Below are 17,256 nucleotides of genomic sequence, written 5' to 3'. Positions count from 1 at the left end.
TTGACATCTCTGCTCATTGGATCATATTGAACAATGCGATCGTGCAAAATCGAGCAATAGGCAAATGTGTTGGCAGGAAAATTATCGTGAGATTCAAAATTCAAACGTACATCAACTGGAGCATTTTCGGGGACTCTTTTCCCTTAGAGAAATCAATGACGATAAGAGATATATGGGATAGGAATATGACTTTGCTCAACAGTGGGGTATGATCTTTACCATAATAAAAATTTCGAAAATTAGCATCCATATTATACAACAATGCAAACTGATTTTTTGCTGTGTCGAGATCGAGGTCACCGTAGGCATAATATTGCGAATTTAAGTAGAGTTTTACATTCATTGTGTTGCAACGATCAATCATACTAGCATTAACTCCTCTTTGACTCTTACGGTTCTTCTGGAAAGCTAAAATTACATATCGTGATTTTTCCAACTGATTGGACAATTTGACTGTTCAAATATGTTTTGATGTTGTGAGCAAAAGTGGATATTCATAGAGCTCCCAAGTTCAGATACTCATAGGTATAAACTTATCACTCTTTAAATAATTAAGCAATCGAATTTTATGAGAATCCGACATTACTACATAGGACATATGCCATTCAAGTTTCAATATTTCTATCTTGAACTCGTTCTACTCGAACTGCGTTAGCGTCACGGTGAGTCACTATTTGCGATTGCATGACTGCATTTAAATTAGTTCTTGATCTCGTAAGTATGAGATCATGTTTTACATTAACAACAATCTTGCGATAGTCTTCAGCGAAACCTAATATCAGATTTAGAGGAATCAAGACACCAAAGTAGCCGTTAAATTGGTTAGAATGGCTTCATCTGAAATACTGATATTATAACTTAAGCTTCAAAGGGGGCACGTAGTGCAGTTAGTGAAGCAGGTGGTAAGAAAAGTGTAAAAATACCACGTATCTCATGTGTCCCTACTCGAACTGACGGTATACTACCTCCTGTACTCTTATTTGCTGGTTTGAGTGCAACGAGTGCACTAGCTAATGGTGTAGCTAAAATATTGAAAAGTATAAGCTGTAGCAAAGGCTACTAAATAGCAGCAATGAGAAAACCAAAGACCCAATAAAACTATGGAGGCCATTGCACTTGAAAAAAGTCTCAAACTTCGACCATATAAAACGAAATTAGGTGTTTACTATAAGCCATGATGAAAGTGGTTTCTAAAAAAATCAATAAAAGAAATATTCCTTACCAAGCTTTAACCAACATTGATTTACTTAAATACACTAAAAAACTGAAAAAACCTAATTTTCGTGGGGTTTTCATGAGAAGCAACTAACCTTTGAATGGACCACGATATCGTGAAACTGCTATTGTAAGTCTTGACGATAAGGATGGTCCTGGGACTCATTCGGTAGCGTATTAAGAATGTGGTGATAATGTTACTCACTTTAGCAGCTTTGGCGATTTGCAGCCAATTTTTGATTTAAGCCTGTACTTGGAAGTTGAAAAGGTTTAGTATAACTATCAAAAATATCAAGACTTTAAATGTTTTAACTGTAGTCATTGGTGCTTGCTATTCTTATCAAAGAGATTGGCAAAAAGTATATAAGAGGATATCATAACCAGAAATCGTTTATTTGCTCTCCAGCAGTCATGGAAGAAATATTATTATTTGTCTGTCTGGTACTTCTTTTGTATTAGAAGCGCAGTATTTTCTACCTATCGCATTATCGCCAAAACATAACTACGATATTGGCTTAGTAGAACTCTTTACATTTTAATTGATTCAAAACATTGACGAAGGTAATAATAAATTCTACGTAGGTGATCAAGTGGTGGTTTTTCTAATAGGTAGCTAACAAATTTGAGATATCGAGTCATCTTTAGTGAACGTATTACAGCCTTACGATATAACTATTGATATCCAACCCAACAATAACACACTTCGTAGTGTAATTATCTGTAGTCATACGATTAATTTCGGACCGAAAGATTTTATAGACCGTCTCTTGGGTTTCACTGAACGATTTTTAGAAGATAACGTTACCTATTACTCAGACTTACCTGTGGCTCTTTTCAAAGTCAATGCATTACGATTTAAGTGCAACATCACTACTGGAGTTTATATAAACGGAAAGAAAGTTCATATAGTTTACGAGTTTTTCCCAATTGTCCCGCCAGAGTACAAAATTATTGAAGTTTCTTCACAAATTATTTATTTAACAGTCATTGGGCGCACTATTAATCACATACAGTTACGTATAGTTGACCAGGACGGAGAATTAGTTAATTTTTGTGAAGAAGTCATAACGATAAGTCATTCTCTAACTGGCAATTAATTTTATTAGTTTTTTTGAGGACCATTTAACAATAAACTTTTTTACCAACAAATTCATTTTACAACTAATTTCGGCAGCAATTTTTTTTACTGAAAGATTATACTTATAAGGCTATTGCACCAAGTCAGACAATGGCAGACGTCACAAGTTGTTCGTCATGAAGCTGGAAACCCCGACTATCAACAACCCTGCACAACCTTCTGGACTCTTAACGTTTAATCAGGAAGCAACTATTTAATCTTACCGGTCCTTTTCAAGGCAATCTAATGTCAAATTGCCTTGTCAATCATGCCATTATAGTTATTTACGTAACAAGTGCGGAAAAGACGATTTCCCGCACGAGTCGTGATTGACTTGCACGAGTGGTCGGAGTTGACGGGAACGAGTGCCAGTTAAGCACAGGAGTGCGTAGCACGAGTGTGATCGCACGACACGAGTTAACGTCACCGGCTACGAGTGCGAGTTTATCACGCGAGTGCGGGAAATCGTCCCGCAGGAGTTGCGTACAAGTTTTTTGCAAGAAGTGTGCGGAAAATAGGTGTTTTCCGCACACTAATGCGAAAAATACATTACAACAAAAAAGTTGGTGAAAACCAGCTGTTATAGGGCTCATCAAAGTTTTTAACATTGCCGAGAGTTACAAAAGGCGAATTAGGAAGATTTTAAATGGTTTAAATACATACATTTGTAGGTGTCAAAAAACTGTCGCAGAACACTCAACAAGATTCGAACATTCGTGTAAAAATTAACGAATAAATAATCAATTCGTGATGGATCAGCATTCTATTATAACCCTAATATTGATTACTGAAATTTTTTAGCTGTCTAAATACACAGAATAACATGTATTTGTGTTCATTATAGTGCTTAAAACTTGAGGGATGAGTCTCTAGGACTTAGTTGCTCCGGTAGTAAAGTTTTGTATTTGAAAAAAAAAATTTTTAGTTACGTATCTATATCAATATCAAATCCTTACAGCTTCAACAAGTAACGCTTTCTGTTATTTTTATATATTATAACAAAAGACAGTGTAAATCTACGGCACTTTTTAGAGGCAACAACTATATTATGGCGTAAGGAATGCACGGTACCTTTTAGCATTATTGTAATTATTATTGTTATTTATCTATTTATCTATTTTTTGCAGCTTATTATTTAATAAAAACTACCTGAATTCTCAACAAATACTATTTTGTTTCAAGAAGTGCCTAGAATAGTTGCAAAACTTTTAACTTAAAACGATGAATATTACGTGACAACACACTACAGTACTCCACTTCATGAATCTTGGGCAAACCCGAGACAGGGGGCCGCTTGTTCAATAGTACATTAGTATTTTTAAAGCTATTGAAGGTATCGATTTTGAAAACATTTCAGAATGATTGTCTTAATCGATTAACCATTACTTAATATGACAATTGATTTTAAAAATCTTATTTTAATAGTAGTTGCATCTGAGACTTAAAATATGGGACTGAAAACAAATTCTTACCACCTGCTAACTATCAAAAATTCATAATGTCATATTGTGTACATGCATGACATTGTCCCTCAGAGGAAAAAAGGATGGTATTATCGCATAGATGTGTAAGTTTGCTAATAAGTACACGGCGCAAGCCATCAAAAATGAGTGTAAGCATTAATATAAAGGAAGATTGATTTGTAATAGTATACTTGGACAAGGACAAAGTAGTACTAAAAATATACAAGATATGTATAGTATTTTATGACATTAAACAAGTGAAGTAATAAATATACAGTACAAATTATATTAATAACGCAAACGTAATTAATTATGAGATTCGCAAATCATTTATATGATCGGAAACAAACAACTAAGCAGAAAAGATCGGCTCGACTTATGAAAATGATAACGAAAGAAGTGTGGATTGTCCGGCATAAGAACAAGATCCATACCACTACTTGAACTTTTGGTACATTCTTGATGGTAAGTAATAATTTCATACTACATTGTTAGGATCGGAAATGTTCGCCTTATTATAAAGAATGATTTCATTTCGTACATGTGTACGACATGACAAATTATTAAACAAACACAGTGATGTTTATAAAATATTTTTACCTTACTAATAACGATAATCTTCGTCACTTTAATAAATAATAATGAATGAGAAAAATTAAAACCAAACTAATTTTAACCATGCTTAGAACGTACCTACCAGATCACAAAAAAATCAGACTATCAGCGTATTCTTAGTTAAAACGATGTTATTTAGGAAAGTAGTACATGAAAGGGTTCAGACATACTTTAATACTCGAGCAATTTGACGAACAGTACAATACTACGACGTATAAGGAGCACATGTTTAAGCATTGGGTAAAGCTAAAGAACACCGAAAACACTATGACAAACTAGCAGGTGTCACATACAAGATCATACTCACTTTACTGTGATTTGACAAATGCCTATAGCCATGCGTGGTACATGCTCATATCCTATAAGAGTGATTCTAGATCACAGTGAAGATGTAGATGTAAGCTTGACTAGTAGAGAATAGTATATATAAGGCGTGGCACTGCCTCTTGACCAGGAACATGTGACATACTGTGAGCTGTTGATATAATCCATACTTTTTCCACTGCAATGGCACATTACTTCGTAAGCAAAAAACCAATTGCCAAAATAAATTGATTGGTATTAATATCATTCTCCACGCCATTGCATTAGATTCGCAAAACCACTTACAGTTAGGTGAGTGACACGCAGATCGCCAAAACAAACCAATACATTAGACGACGGAAACACAGAGACTTTACTGCAGACGTTTTCTTTTATGCCAGCACATTCTTTCAAGCGTCACAAGCGTCTTTTTTTTTAGTGTCAGTATAAGTGCAATTCTAAATTTCATCCTCACAATTATGAAGTGAAAATTAAAGCTAAAGTTATGCGCTGATTAGTTGACATAGTTGTCGTTGAGTTATGTTAGTTACACGATTACAGTCAGTTGCGTTCCACTCGAAAGAAAGAGATTTGTTTGAACAAGAATTTCAATTACTCTGATGACAATTTACGCTCAACTTTTATTACTTTTCATTTATTAACACACATTAATCCTTAAACTAGTAACATTATTAATCTGTTGGACTTTAGAGTATAAGAAATGTTTGACAACGACTAAGTTAGCATGAAGTATTAGTCCAGACACGTTGAATATGGAGAACAAAAAAATGTTATCGAGGAACCTACGTTTTTAAATGGTTGAAAGGGTTAAAGTCAACATAAGGAAAATGTGTTATGTGCCCAAGAAGGTTAGAGGATGATTTGAGGGGTTGAAAAGGGGTGAAAATGGATACATCTCGTGTTTTTTGCAATTTCACGCGAAATTTGATGTCCTACTGAAAAATGTTGAATAAAAAAGTTGTTGATCTTGGAAAAATCTACAACTTTTATCTAGGTCATTTTTTTAATATAACCTCAAAATTTCAGAAAAAAATGCAAAAAATAAAAAAAAATATTTTTTTTGTTTTTTACTTGTCAATTTATCAAAAAAAAGAGTTTTTAACCAAACTTGCTAAAAGTACTCCTTTTTGCGTCCCAAACAACAAAAAAAAAATTTAGATTGAAATAAGATTATAAACTGTTTGAAAAACTCATTTTTTCGGTCTGAAACACGTTGTTTACAAAGTTACATTTTACTACTTACAACCATCTACTATTCAATACAATAATAAAACAATACAGCTTCCTTTTAAAAACATGTCTAAAGATTGAAAAATATAAAAAATTTAATTTTGCAAAAACAATTTTGTTGGTTACTGTTAATAATTTGTTATTAATAAAAAAAATTTTCAAAAACTAATAAGACCATTGAATTGTACGGAAAAAAACACGAAGACAGACATGTTTTACTATTTAAATACATTTTTTTTTTTACAATACTGCTATAAACATTGTAATAGCATATTCCGTGTAGTTGAAAGATGTCAGGTAAGTACATACAATGCGATCGACTTTTACTTTAATAAGAAAAGTTCCTCATTTCTTGCGATGAAATTAATAATTCAATTATTTTCTACATATTTTGATAAATAAATCGTCTTATAATTAATTTTTGTACAAAATTATTTAAAACATGCTTTTAAATAATTGAGTAATTTTTTAAAATAAATTTATTTTGCATCGAATTTTATATTTATTGTACATTTCATTTTATCAATAGAAATTTCAATATAAATCAAAGCCAAATATTAAAATTACACAAAGTTAGGTAAGTTTTAAAATAAATTTTATAAAATGTTTTGGAGTAAAGATAGTTGAATATGTTTTTGGAAGAAACCTCTTATTCGTTTTGGAGCATATATACTATTATACGAGTATGTAGGGGACTGGAACAAGTGTTACATCTGTAGAAGAATGACGCGTACAGAGGGTTAGAAAGAAAAAGAGAGAGAGAGAGAAAAAGAAAGAGAAAAAGAGAGAGAGAGAGAAAAGGACGCGCAGGCAAAACAGAGCAGAAGAACGCGTATCAGATCGGAGCACGTGGCTCAGTAGTCTATGTATAGCCAGCAAAGAAAGTACATTTTTGTTGAGTTTTTCATTCAATAAATACATAGTTTTTGTTTGGTTAATTGAAATTAAAATTAAAGGATTAATTTTGTTTTCCTTTCGCTTGATTTTGAATAGTTATATGTGATAAAAATAAACCTAAGGTGAAGTTCCTGTTCTCGAAAACTAAACATTGATGTAAAGTGAAAACGTATGTCAACTTGTTTTTTTTACTTTTTTAATTGTATTTAAATATTTTTCAAATATTGATAGTGAAATATTGTTATTTTTATAAAATATGATTTTTTGCAACAAGTGGTAAATGCTAAACTAATGAGAGTTTTGGGACTTCATTTGATAAAATATTTTTATTTTTATGATTTTATTCGTCAAAATGACTTTACAATATTATTTATAAAGTTGTATTTGTTTATATTAACTCTGCTTATGAAAACTATCACATTTGCATTGAAATTAGCACAAAAAATTGTAACTTTTCGTGAGATTGATTGAAATTGGGTTACATTTAGAACCACGTGTAAGAGTTTCAAATATTTCTATATCTGACGTTGTATCCAAAATGGCGTACTGCTGCAAGAGGGTTGTGTTGTGGGGTGCTACATGCGGCTAGGATCGGGATCACATCACTATTTTATTTAAAGAATATATATTTATTTTGAAAATTATACTTTTTTTAATTCGTAATTTATTTATGTTAAGTGAATTAATTCTATTAAAAAACAATTTTGTTTATAACGTTTTCCAATATAACTTTTGTAAATATTTATAACGTTTTGAATTTTTTAACAACAATTATTTTTTGATTTTTTTTTGAAACATTTCTTCAGTTGCTATTTATTGTATGTAACTATAAAACAGTAATTTAAAAAATTACAGGGAATTCGGGGGCAAAATGTGTCTCTTGAAATTTTTCATTAGTAATTACAATTTTTTGTATTAATCATACCATAGTACATACAACAATTATTAATGACAAGAATAGAATAAAAGTATAACAGAATGTAATTTTTGACAAATACTGTTCATATATTTTACAATATTTTTTTATACATTCATAAATTTGAAGCTATTAGTTTAGTTTAATTATTTAATAACTTATTGCTGTTGGTATCTGCTAATATATATATTAAAAATGACTGTTCTGATGATTCGATTTTTGCGTTAGCTTATAATTAGCCACATCATAACCAAACTTTTTTAACTATTAATTTATATGATTACTTGTACAGATTATTAGTATGGAGGAATCTACTTGCATTATTTGTAACGAAGCTGGAGGATCTGGTCTGGTCACTATCAAAACTCAAGATAAATCTAATCAGATCGGTTCAAGTAAGAAAAGAAGAGATAAAAAATATTTGCAATGGGAGAAGTTGGCATCGGCAACTGCTCACAGAAGTTGTTCGCATGCTTACAACCGAGAATCTTCGATCGTTGCTGCTGCAGCCGAAATAGCTAAGAAATGCGTTGAAGGTAAAAAGATATCGAAAGATGCTCTTCATTTCGATTTTAAAACTCTTTGTTTGTTTTGTGGCAAACCTTGTGATGAACAAAAAGATCGAATAAAAATGATAACAAAAACTGAAACAGTAAAAAAAATTGTAAAAGCTTTGGAAGAACGAAAAGCCACTGATATATTTTACAAAAATCTGTCCACGCGTTTGAGCAAGCATTCAGATTTAAGTAAGTTACAAGCTCGCTACCATTCAAATAGTACGTCCAAATTTTATGTAAATAGACGCTCTACTGAACTAAGACGTCCCGCCTCTCAAAGTACAATAGACTTTATTTAATACGCAACTAATTATATACAAAAAAATCAAAGTGAATGTCAATTTTCCCTGAATTAAATCAAAGAAGGATTTTCTGGTATATTCTCAGATATACAAACTATTAAATCAAATCCAAACAAATGTTATCCTAACGATCAAATCGAATTCATACATTTAAAATAAAGTATCATTATTCTTTTTTGACATAAAATTAGTAAGCAAACTTGGAAAGAATGGTACGAAAATCAACAAAAAGATCCTACGGATGAGCGAAAAAGAATAGTTCAAATGGCGGGAAAAATTATTTTAGAGGACATTCGTAAAACTGTTTATAATAAAAATAATTACAATTTGCCAAAGTTTAATGATAAAAATATCTATGATAATATTCCTGAAAGTTTGATATTTACTCGATACTGTTATAAAAACTCACTAAAATAAAAGTAATAAAAATGCATTTAAGTGGAAAAAAAGAATAGCTTCAGATGCTCATAGTATAATAACATTAGCAAGGCCCCGCTCATTTTTATCGTCAATTTAACTCGGTCTATCATCGATGATGCACAAAAACAACGCATCGAAAGGGTTGATACATGGATTATCGTATTTAGGATTGTGCGCACCGTACAAGGAAACTTTACTTTTTGAAGCATCAATTGCAGATGACGCTGATAATCATACTATTTCTCCTGAATCTTTTATTTAGTTTATATTTGATGATTTTGATCATGACACTTGCAATCTCAATGGAAAAAAAACGATCCATGTAATGGGAGGAGTTATGGGTGTAACTCTGGCATCATTAGTACATACGAAAGAATCTATTGCTAGACTAAAGAAGATTCCACCTTCAGATGTAATTGGCAAATTTGGATTTTATGAATTAAAACATTTTAAAAAAAAAACTGGAGATGGATTGAAAACAACATTTATTCAGAATATATTTGATGGCGAATCCAATTATACAAAACCAAAAATTAATGTAGAAGATTTTACTTGGCTGTATTCAAAGTATGCAAATAAAAATTCAAAGGGTTACGGCGGATTCATGGAAGATTTTCATATAAATTCTGAATATGTACAATCAAAAATTATTCCGCTCCCCATTTTTAACAATCCACCAAGTAACTACGACACAATTTTTACTGTTTTGGCAAAAGCAGCTGAAGAAAATAAGCGGAACAGTCCGGAAGACACTTGCTTTGTTACATTTGATCAACCTTTGTATCAGAAATAGCGATATATTCTTGCATGTGTAAATCCAAAAGATGACGAATTGGGTTTTTCGAAGGTTGGAGTACGACTTGGTGGCTTTCACATGGTTATGTCATTTCTTGGGGCGATAAGTTTCATAATGGATGGAAGTGGGCTGAAAAAAGCTTTTTCTGTAATATATGCTGAAAAATCAGCTGAAAAAGCACTTGCAGGACATGCGTATGCGAGAGCCATCAGAGCACACTTTTTTATTCAAGTTGCTTTGGCTTACAACATTTTTGAATCGCTTGAGTTAACAGACGAAGAAAAAGAAATATTTGATACACTCTTGCTGAATTTAGGCTCAGAAAATTTCGTTGAAGATATTCAGAAAGAAGAGTTTATCGCAGTGAGAGATAAATTTATGAAGCAAATTGAAAAGTTACAAAAAAGAGGGCCCACTGCAGAACTTTGGGTTCAATACTGGGATATGTTATCAATCGTAAAAGATTTTACAAAAGCAGAACGCTCGGGTGATTGGGAGTTACATTTGAAATGTACGGATGCTTCCATACTTTCATGCCAGCGACCACAATAATCATGCAAAATCTGCTCATTTATATTATCAAGATATGTCACAGTTAAAAGATGTAAAAAAGCTTTTTGTTGTAAATAGTTCGTACTGATATCCATCCATTACATCTTCTAACTGTGACATATCTTGATAATATATATGTAAAAAAGTTTTTTGTTGTAAATAGTTCGTACTGATAACTATCCGTTACAATTAGACGCACTGACAAGTTTTGGTCTGGAGTTTGGATAGACATGATTACAGAACAAGTATTAATGCTATGCATGAAGAGTCAAGGTGGACTAGCACATGGACGTGGAATGGCTGATAGTGTTTTAACCAAGTTTATATTAACTATGATTGTTTTAGTTGAAGTTTGTAATGAAATGGAAAATTTCTGCAATGTTTCTTATTGAACTTCTCAACAGCATGTTGATTCCAGAGAGTCGAGAATTGTGAGAGATGCTTCAGATCTTGAAAAATTATTGGTCTTTTTTAATATGCACAATCCTTTTCCAGAAATACAACGTCTCATGTCTATATTTTCTGGAATTGTCGGTAACAACTCTACTAATTGTCATGGAGCATACGATGTAGGCATGAATTCTATTACATCAATAATTGGTCAGAGTTTTGAAAGAGTCAAGTTTACTCGAAGTAACACAGTTTTATCTCTCAAAAGTATTCAATCATCAGTTAAAGTAGATAATGAGACAGTTCCAATAAATCCATTATTATTATTTCAAAGAATATGCCTTAAGATCAATAGTAAAGATGACATGAAGAAGCATTTAAAATACGAACTCGCTCCATATCCACTGTCACTTTTTACAGAAGATGGCTTTAGAAAAAATGTAAAATCGCAACTTTATAAAGAATTTACAAGCATTGATGAATTACCAAGTACCGAAAATATAGTGCATGTTATTAATGGTGGATTTTTGTTGCATAAAGTTATGGGGCAAAAAAATGACACGATTGAAGTAATTATTGATAAATATTTAACTTTTTTGCAGAATCATTACGCAGATAATAGTTGCATAGTATTTGATGGTTATCCAGACAATGAGGCTGATAGTGACAATTCAACTGCATCAACATCTGCAGCAAAAACAGCCGAACACTTGAGGCGAAAAATTAATTCTAGTATTCCTTCATTTAATATTGAACCACAGACAAAAATAACGTACACAAAAGAGAAGTTTTTGTTAAATGACACAAATAAGAATGCATAAATTGAAGAGCTTTCAAAAGCATTCAGATTTGCTGGATTTTTATGTAAACAAGCTGCTGAAGATGCAGATACATTGATCATTGACACAGCCATAGAAATTGCCGAAAAAAGTAAGATCGCAAATGCAGAAGCAGGTGTCATCGAATATGAAAAAACGGTTGTTGTTGTTGGTCAAGACATCGATCTTTTGGTTCTTTTGCATCAGTTAAACTTAATTAATCTAACATTTACTTTTTGAAACCAGACACAGCCAATGTTAGCGATTTAATTTATTCGTCGAACAGTTTTAATCATGATGATTTTTCTTCTATTGTTGCTCTTCTGCATTGTTTTACTGGATGTGATACAACATCCGCTTTTGCTGGCAAAGGAAAAATAACAAGTTTTAATTCGTTGATTAGTACTCCTTAGTTCAAAGAATTAGCACTGCCCTTTTATCAACGTAATGCAGATCCTAAAGTCATTGCTCGAAATGGTTGTAAACTGATTGCATCGATTTATTAATCAAAAAAATCTAAAATACCACTGGATGATTTAAGATTTACACAGTTTAAATTATTAACTGCAAAATCGACTTTTAAATTCGAAAAATTACCTCCTTCTGTTGGAGCAGCAATTCAACACTCGTACAGAGTATACTTCCAACTACAAATGTGGCTTGGACATACATTAAATGCAACGAAATGGGAACAAGTGATTGTAAATAATACAAAAATACTTATGCCACATTATAAAGATGACTCACTTATTCCAGATGAGTTACTTAAGATAATTTGTTGCAGTTGTGAGATTGGATGTGAGGGCAATAGATGCGGTTGCAGAAAGAATGGGTTGCGATGCACAGAGTTATGCACAAAATGCCATGGTTCTGAAAGTTGTTCAAACGTTGAAAAAGTTTCGTAAGATTTAAGTGATTTTGATGGAATTTCTGATAATCCTGATGAAATTGAACAACCTAGTATTATCTTCAACTCAGAAAATCTTGCTATAGAAAAGTTTCCAGAGGAATTTGATAAAGAAACGATTGAAGATAATGAGGAAGTGCGCATAATGTATTCATTATTAAATATAAAATAAATCGCAAAATACATGTGTAATATTCATGTATATAAAGTGTAAATATATGATATTTATCAGTACTTGAGCATATTTCATTAAAAAATCAATTTGATTAAAATTGAGTTTTTCATTATTGTCATTTACCTCCATTATTTTTTTATTATTATTATTATAAGAAGTAGTAGTATTGTTAACAATCTATTTTGTTGATATAAATTTCAATTATAAATTCAGTGCAAATTAAATTAGATTCAGGATTCATTTTGAAAAAGTCATTCAATTATTTAAAAGCATGTTTTAAATAATTATGTACAAAAATTAATTATAAGACGATTTATTTATCAAAATATGTAGAAAATAATTGAATTAATTAATTTCATCGCAAGAAATGAGGAACTTTTCTTATTAAAGTAAAAGTCGATCGCATTGTATGTACTTACGTGACAAATTTTTTATATTTTTCAATTTTTAGACAGGTTTTTAAAAAGAAGCTGTATTGTTTTATTATTATACTGAATAGTAGACGTCAAAACAAAAAAAATTAGCCTTGTATGACCTCTCTCCGATGATTGTAAGTAGTAAAATGTAACTTTAAAAACAACGTGTTTCAGACAGAAAAAAATGAATCTTTTAAACAGTTTTTAATATTTCAATCTAAAATTTTTTTTTGTTGTTTAGGACACAGAAAGGAGCACTTTCAGCAAGTTTGGTTAAAAAATATTAATTTTTGAAAAATTGACAATTAAAAAACAAAAACAAAAATTTTTTTTTTAATTTTTGCATTTTTTTCTGAAATTTTGAGGTTATATAAAAAATGACCCAGATGAAAGTTGTAAATTTTTCCAAGATCTACAACTTTTTTATTCAACATTTTTCAGTAGGACATCAAATTTCGCGTGAAATTGCAAAAAACACGAGATGTATCTATTTTCACCTCTTTTCAACCCCTAAAATCATCCCCTTACCTTCTTGGGCACATAGAACATTTTCCTTATGTTGATTTTAACCCTTTTAACCATTTGGAAATGTATGTATCTGGATAACATTTTTCTTTTTTATCTCTGTAAATGAGTCAATGTGCCTGGACTATATACCCTAATGCCATTTTAAATCACTTTTATTCTATCCTATGTTGAACATAATATAACAGCACCATCTTTTTGGAAGAGTCAACATCAATTCTTAATTAAAGGCATCAAATTTGGAACACTTCATGTCTTATATCTATTTTTGAACAGTATAATTTATTATTATAGATATTATATACCCAAAGTATACATCCGTGCAACGTATTAGGTATTTTGACAACCACTGTTCCTGCTTCTTAGAAAAGATTTTGTTGTGAAAAACGCAATCTATACTGACGCTACCTTCATTATTACCGTTGGGATTGGCTGCATCACGTTTAAGAGCGTATCGCAATAATGTCATGTGATTTACTTGGTGCATTTCTGCAGCTTTTCGTACAGAAATCCCCTGCTTTTATCATTGGATGCCTTTTAACATTAAACGTACCTCTTCGTGTCTTCCTGGAACGTTTACGGGGAATTTGAAAGGAAAAAAACTAATTTTACTTATGTCACAACCGTACCTAGACAGCATGTCACAACCGTATTCACCACACTCATTCGAGAAAAAAAAATTACCATGTAAACGCAACATAACTCACATGTAAAGTAACCACTGCTTTTTATGCACTAATGTGTATTTTATAACGAGGAAAGATACTCATTGTTTAATCTGTACACGTACAGCGATAATAGCAACAAGAAATGTAATAAAAATACTTACTTTTTACGCCCCAAAAGTAATGTAGGCTTCTGCTGTCGTTGATATCACACTACAGCTGATTGATGCAATACTGTGAAGCACAAGCGGCCGAACACTCCACTCCTCCCCTCTCTTGTATTTGGCGGTTCTCACCTACAGTTTCGCCAATAAGACCACTGTCACAACCGTCCTTTGGCACAACTGTACCCAGTCTCCCCCTACCGTCAAATTATGTTTTCGGAAGAATCTTGCAATCGTGGCAGATATATATTCACCAACAATCTTTACAACGAAAATTTATCTTGAACTCATTTTGGTACAATTGAGCTAAACATGTACCAGACACAGAAATTATCTCTTTACTGTCATCACCATTAGCACACACTAAAACCCCTTATAGAGAGTTCCTTACCATCACCACACCTGTAATCCACTATCATCACTGCCACTACTAATACTCTGTCCATGCACTGTTGTGTTGATACAACTCAAATCTTTACATCAGGTGAAAGTATCGGACTCTTTACCGTTTCCACTATTATTGCTGTCATCATTAGAACAATGATCAGTTCAACCATGCGATACTTTTTATTTTTAGAGCTTCGATCACAAATATCGATGTAACTTCAATCCACAGCAACAGTTAATAAATTAAGAACTTAACTAGTAACAGCTATCCTACAACTGCAAAAACTGAGACAATCATTACTGTTACCACCATTACTTTCAGAAGAAATTTTGAGCTTGATTCAGGACAACGTTGGGGTACATATGTTTTGGATAAATACTGAGTTGATACTGATGAAAATGTATACATGGTTATAGTTTTGTTAGAGCTTATGCAATTAACTAACTATGAAAATCACACATGACGTCAATAACTAGAAAGATCATCCATACTCTGTACGTCGGTGAAAGGATGATTTACTATATTAAGAAGACAGTATTCACACATGTGCAATTTTAATACATGAAACTAAACACTTATAGTCACAAAGATAATTTCAACACTATTAACTAATAACAATACAGGCTACTGAAATAACGCTTCCAAAAACTATAACTGTACAATATATTTTTACTACGTAGTAACACCGAGCAGTGTATATTCAAGTGAATTATTGAACAAATCTTATGAATCAAAAAAATGATATACAGTTATAAAAAATTACTAGTTGAAAAAGCGAAACGATACTTTAAAAAAAGGATTTGAAAAAAATACGTAAACACCATACCTCAATTTTATGTAAAACAAGATATCGATTATTTATAGCGAACACTTTAAAGATGAGGTGATGGATACTCTATATACAAAAGTCAGCACATTCCTAAAATATAAAAAGATGGCTGTTTATTACGTCGTACAAAACAGCAATTGTTTTATTATTATTTTTGACGGATTTTAAAAAAAAATAATGTTTGATCCTCTATACACATAAGTCAGCACATTCCTAAAAGTTAATAGCAGTTGTCTTATACTTCAATGTTTGATAAAATAACATATCTTCCAACCCAAGGTTTAATCTGTAGGACACACTTATAATGTGCGGAATATTATCTCCCGACAATGCATGCGCATAACGCAGCACTGTTGCTTAAACTCTCTGGAAACTAGTGGACAGACCGTCAAGAGGACCTGATCGGTCGGGTGAACCGTCACTACGCCACTGTGCTAGCTCTCCAAAAGCTGGCACATGAATCACCGAAAGAAGCCGATTGGTCTCCATTACGCTAAATCTCCCAAAAATGCTCGAAAACGCGCGTGTGGCATTCAAATTTCTGAAACGAACCGATTGCTTGCGCAACTTCTCTGCGTAAATAATACCATTAAATCACTATACTATCTATAGTTTACGTATGGTCATGTTTATTAAGTACTACATGGCTGTATCTGATTATTTTTATACCTAACGTTTTTGTGCATGTCTCATTTTTTTGTAGTGGGGTAGTGTAACGTGAGAAGATTCTAATAACTAGATAGTTGATTCTGTAACGTTGGGTTAAACCATACAATTTGAGAAAATTATAAGTGATTTACGGACTTAAAGAGAAACAGTCAGTTGTTCAAACGATTTTAACTAAGACGTCAGACCTCTTGGACGGTAAGGTTGTGAGCAATCAACAAGATTTTGGAAAAAATACAAAAACGTGTGTACCACCATTTGTACGGAGACTTTTTGTCTCACAAAATTTACGCCAATTACGTGAATGTCTATTATCTGTCCGTCAGTGTCTAATTTATTAATGAAAGTAATATAAATTTGTAAAGAATGTAGTCAACAGAGCTCATACACAATAATATGACGTGCTACATTGAATATGCTGCGGCCGGATCTCACAATGATCCACGTTTGTTACTTGTTTATTTTGAAAAAAATCATTGGATAAATATTTAGTTCCCAAAATCATAATATTACGAAAATATTACGGGCCATAGATTAGAGCTGTGAGATAAATGTAAAACGTATTAAAAGTTTACTGCAACGTTGATAAAAAAGGATAAATATCAGAACCAACAAAAAAATTGATACTGCATGCAATGAGATACATGCTCCAATCAATTTATTTTGAAATACACTCAGACGAAGGAGGGTGATAATTATAAAATGATACACTTACAATTATGAGGAATTCTCTTATTATTATTTAGGTAAATACTTGCAATTTTTGTGGATTAATGTTTGAGTATAAGTTGCTTGTTAGCTCATTGTATCTGACTAATTATCATAGAAAATATAGTGTTATGTGTTAGAATTATAGATATCAACTGTAAAGTCAACAAAAATTCATAAAAAATTGTCAAATTATCGTTG

General features: G+C 31.8%; 1 protein-coding gene and 1 pseudogene across 4 annotated transcripts in view; one reads left to right on the top strand and one right to left on the bottom strand.

Moving 5' to 3' along the window:
• BORCS6 (BLOC-1 related complex subunit 6) overlaps nucleotides 1-17,256 on the bottom strand; it is a 441,611-nt gene that overhangs the window by 80,953 nt on the left and 343,402 nt on the right. The gene's annotated exons all lie outside the window — the stretch shown is intronic.
• LOC149375744 (uncharacterized) lies at nucleotides 9,937-11,852 on the top strand (annotated as a pseudogene).

The sequence above is a fragment of the Copidosoma floridanum genome, unplaced genomic scaffold (assembly GCF_036245765.1).
Source record: "Copidosoma floridanum isolate Cflo_tuat_1 unplaced genomic scaffold, Cflo_Japanese_pri ptg000004l, whole genome shotgun sequence".
Lineage (NCBI taxonomy): Eukaryota > Metazoa > Arthropoda > Insecta > Hymenoptera > Encyrtidae > Copidosoma > Copidosoma floridanum.
Note: the sequence above shows the minus strand (reverse complement) of the source record. Positions and strands in the feature narration are given on the sequence as shown.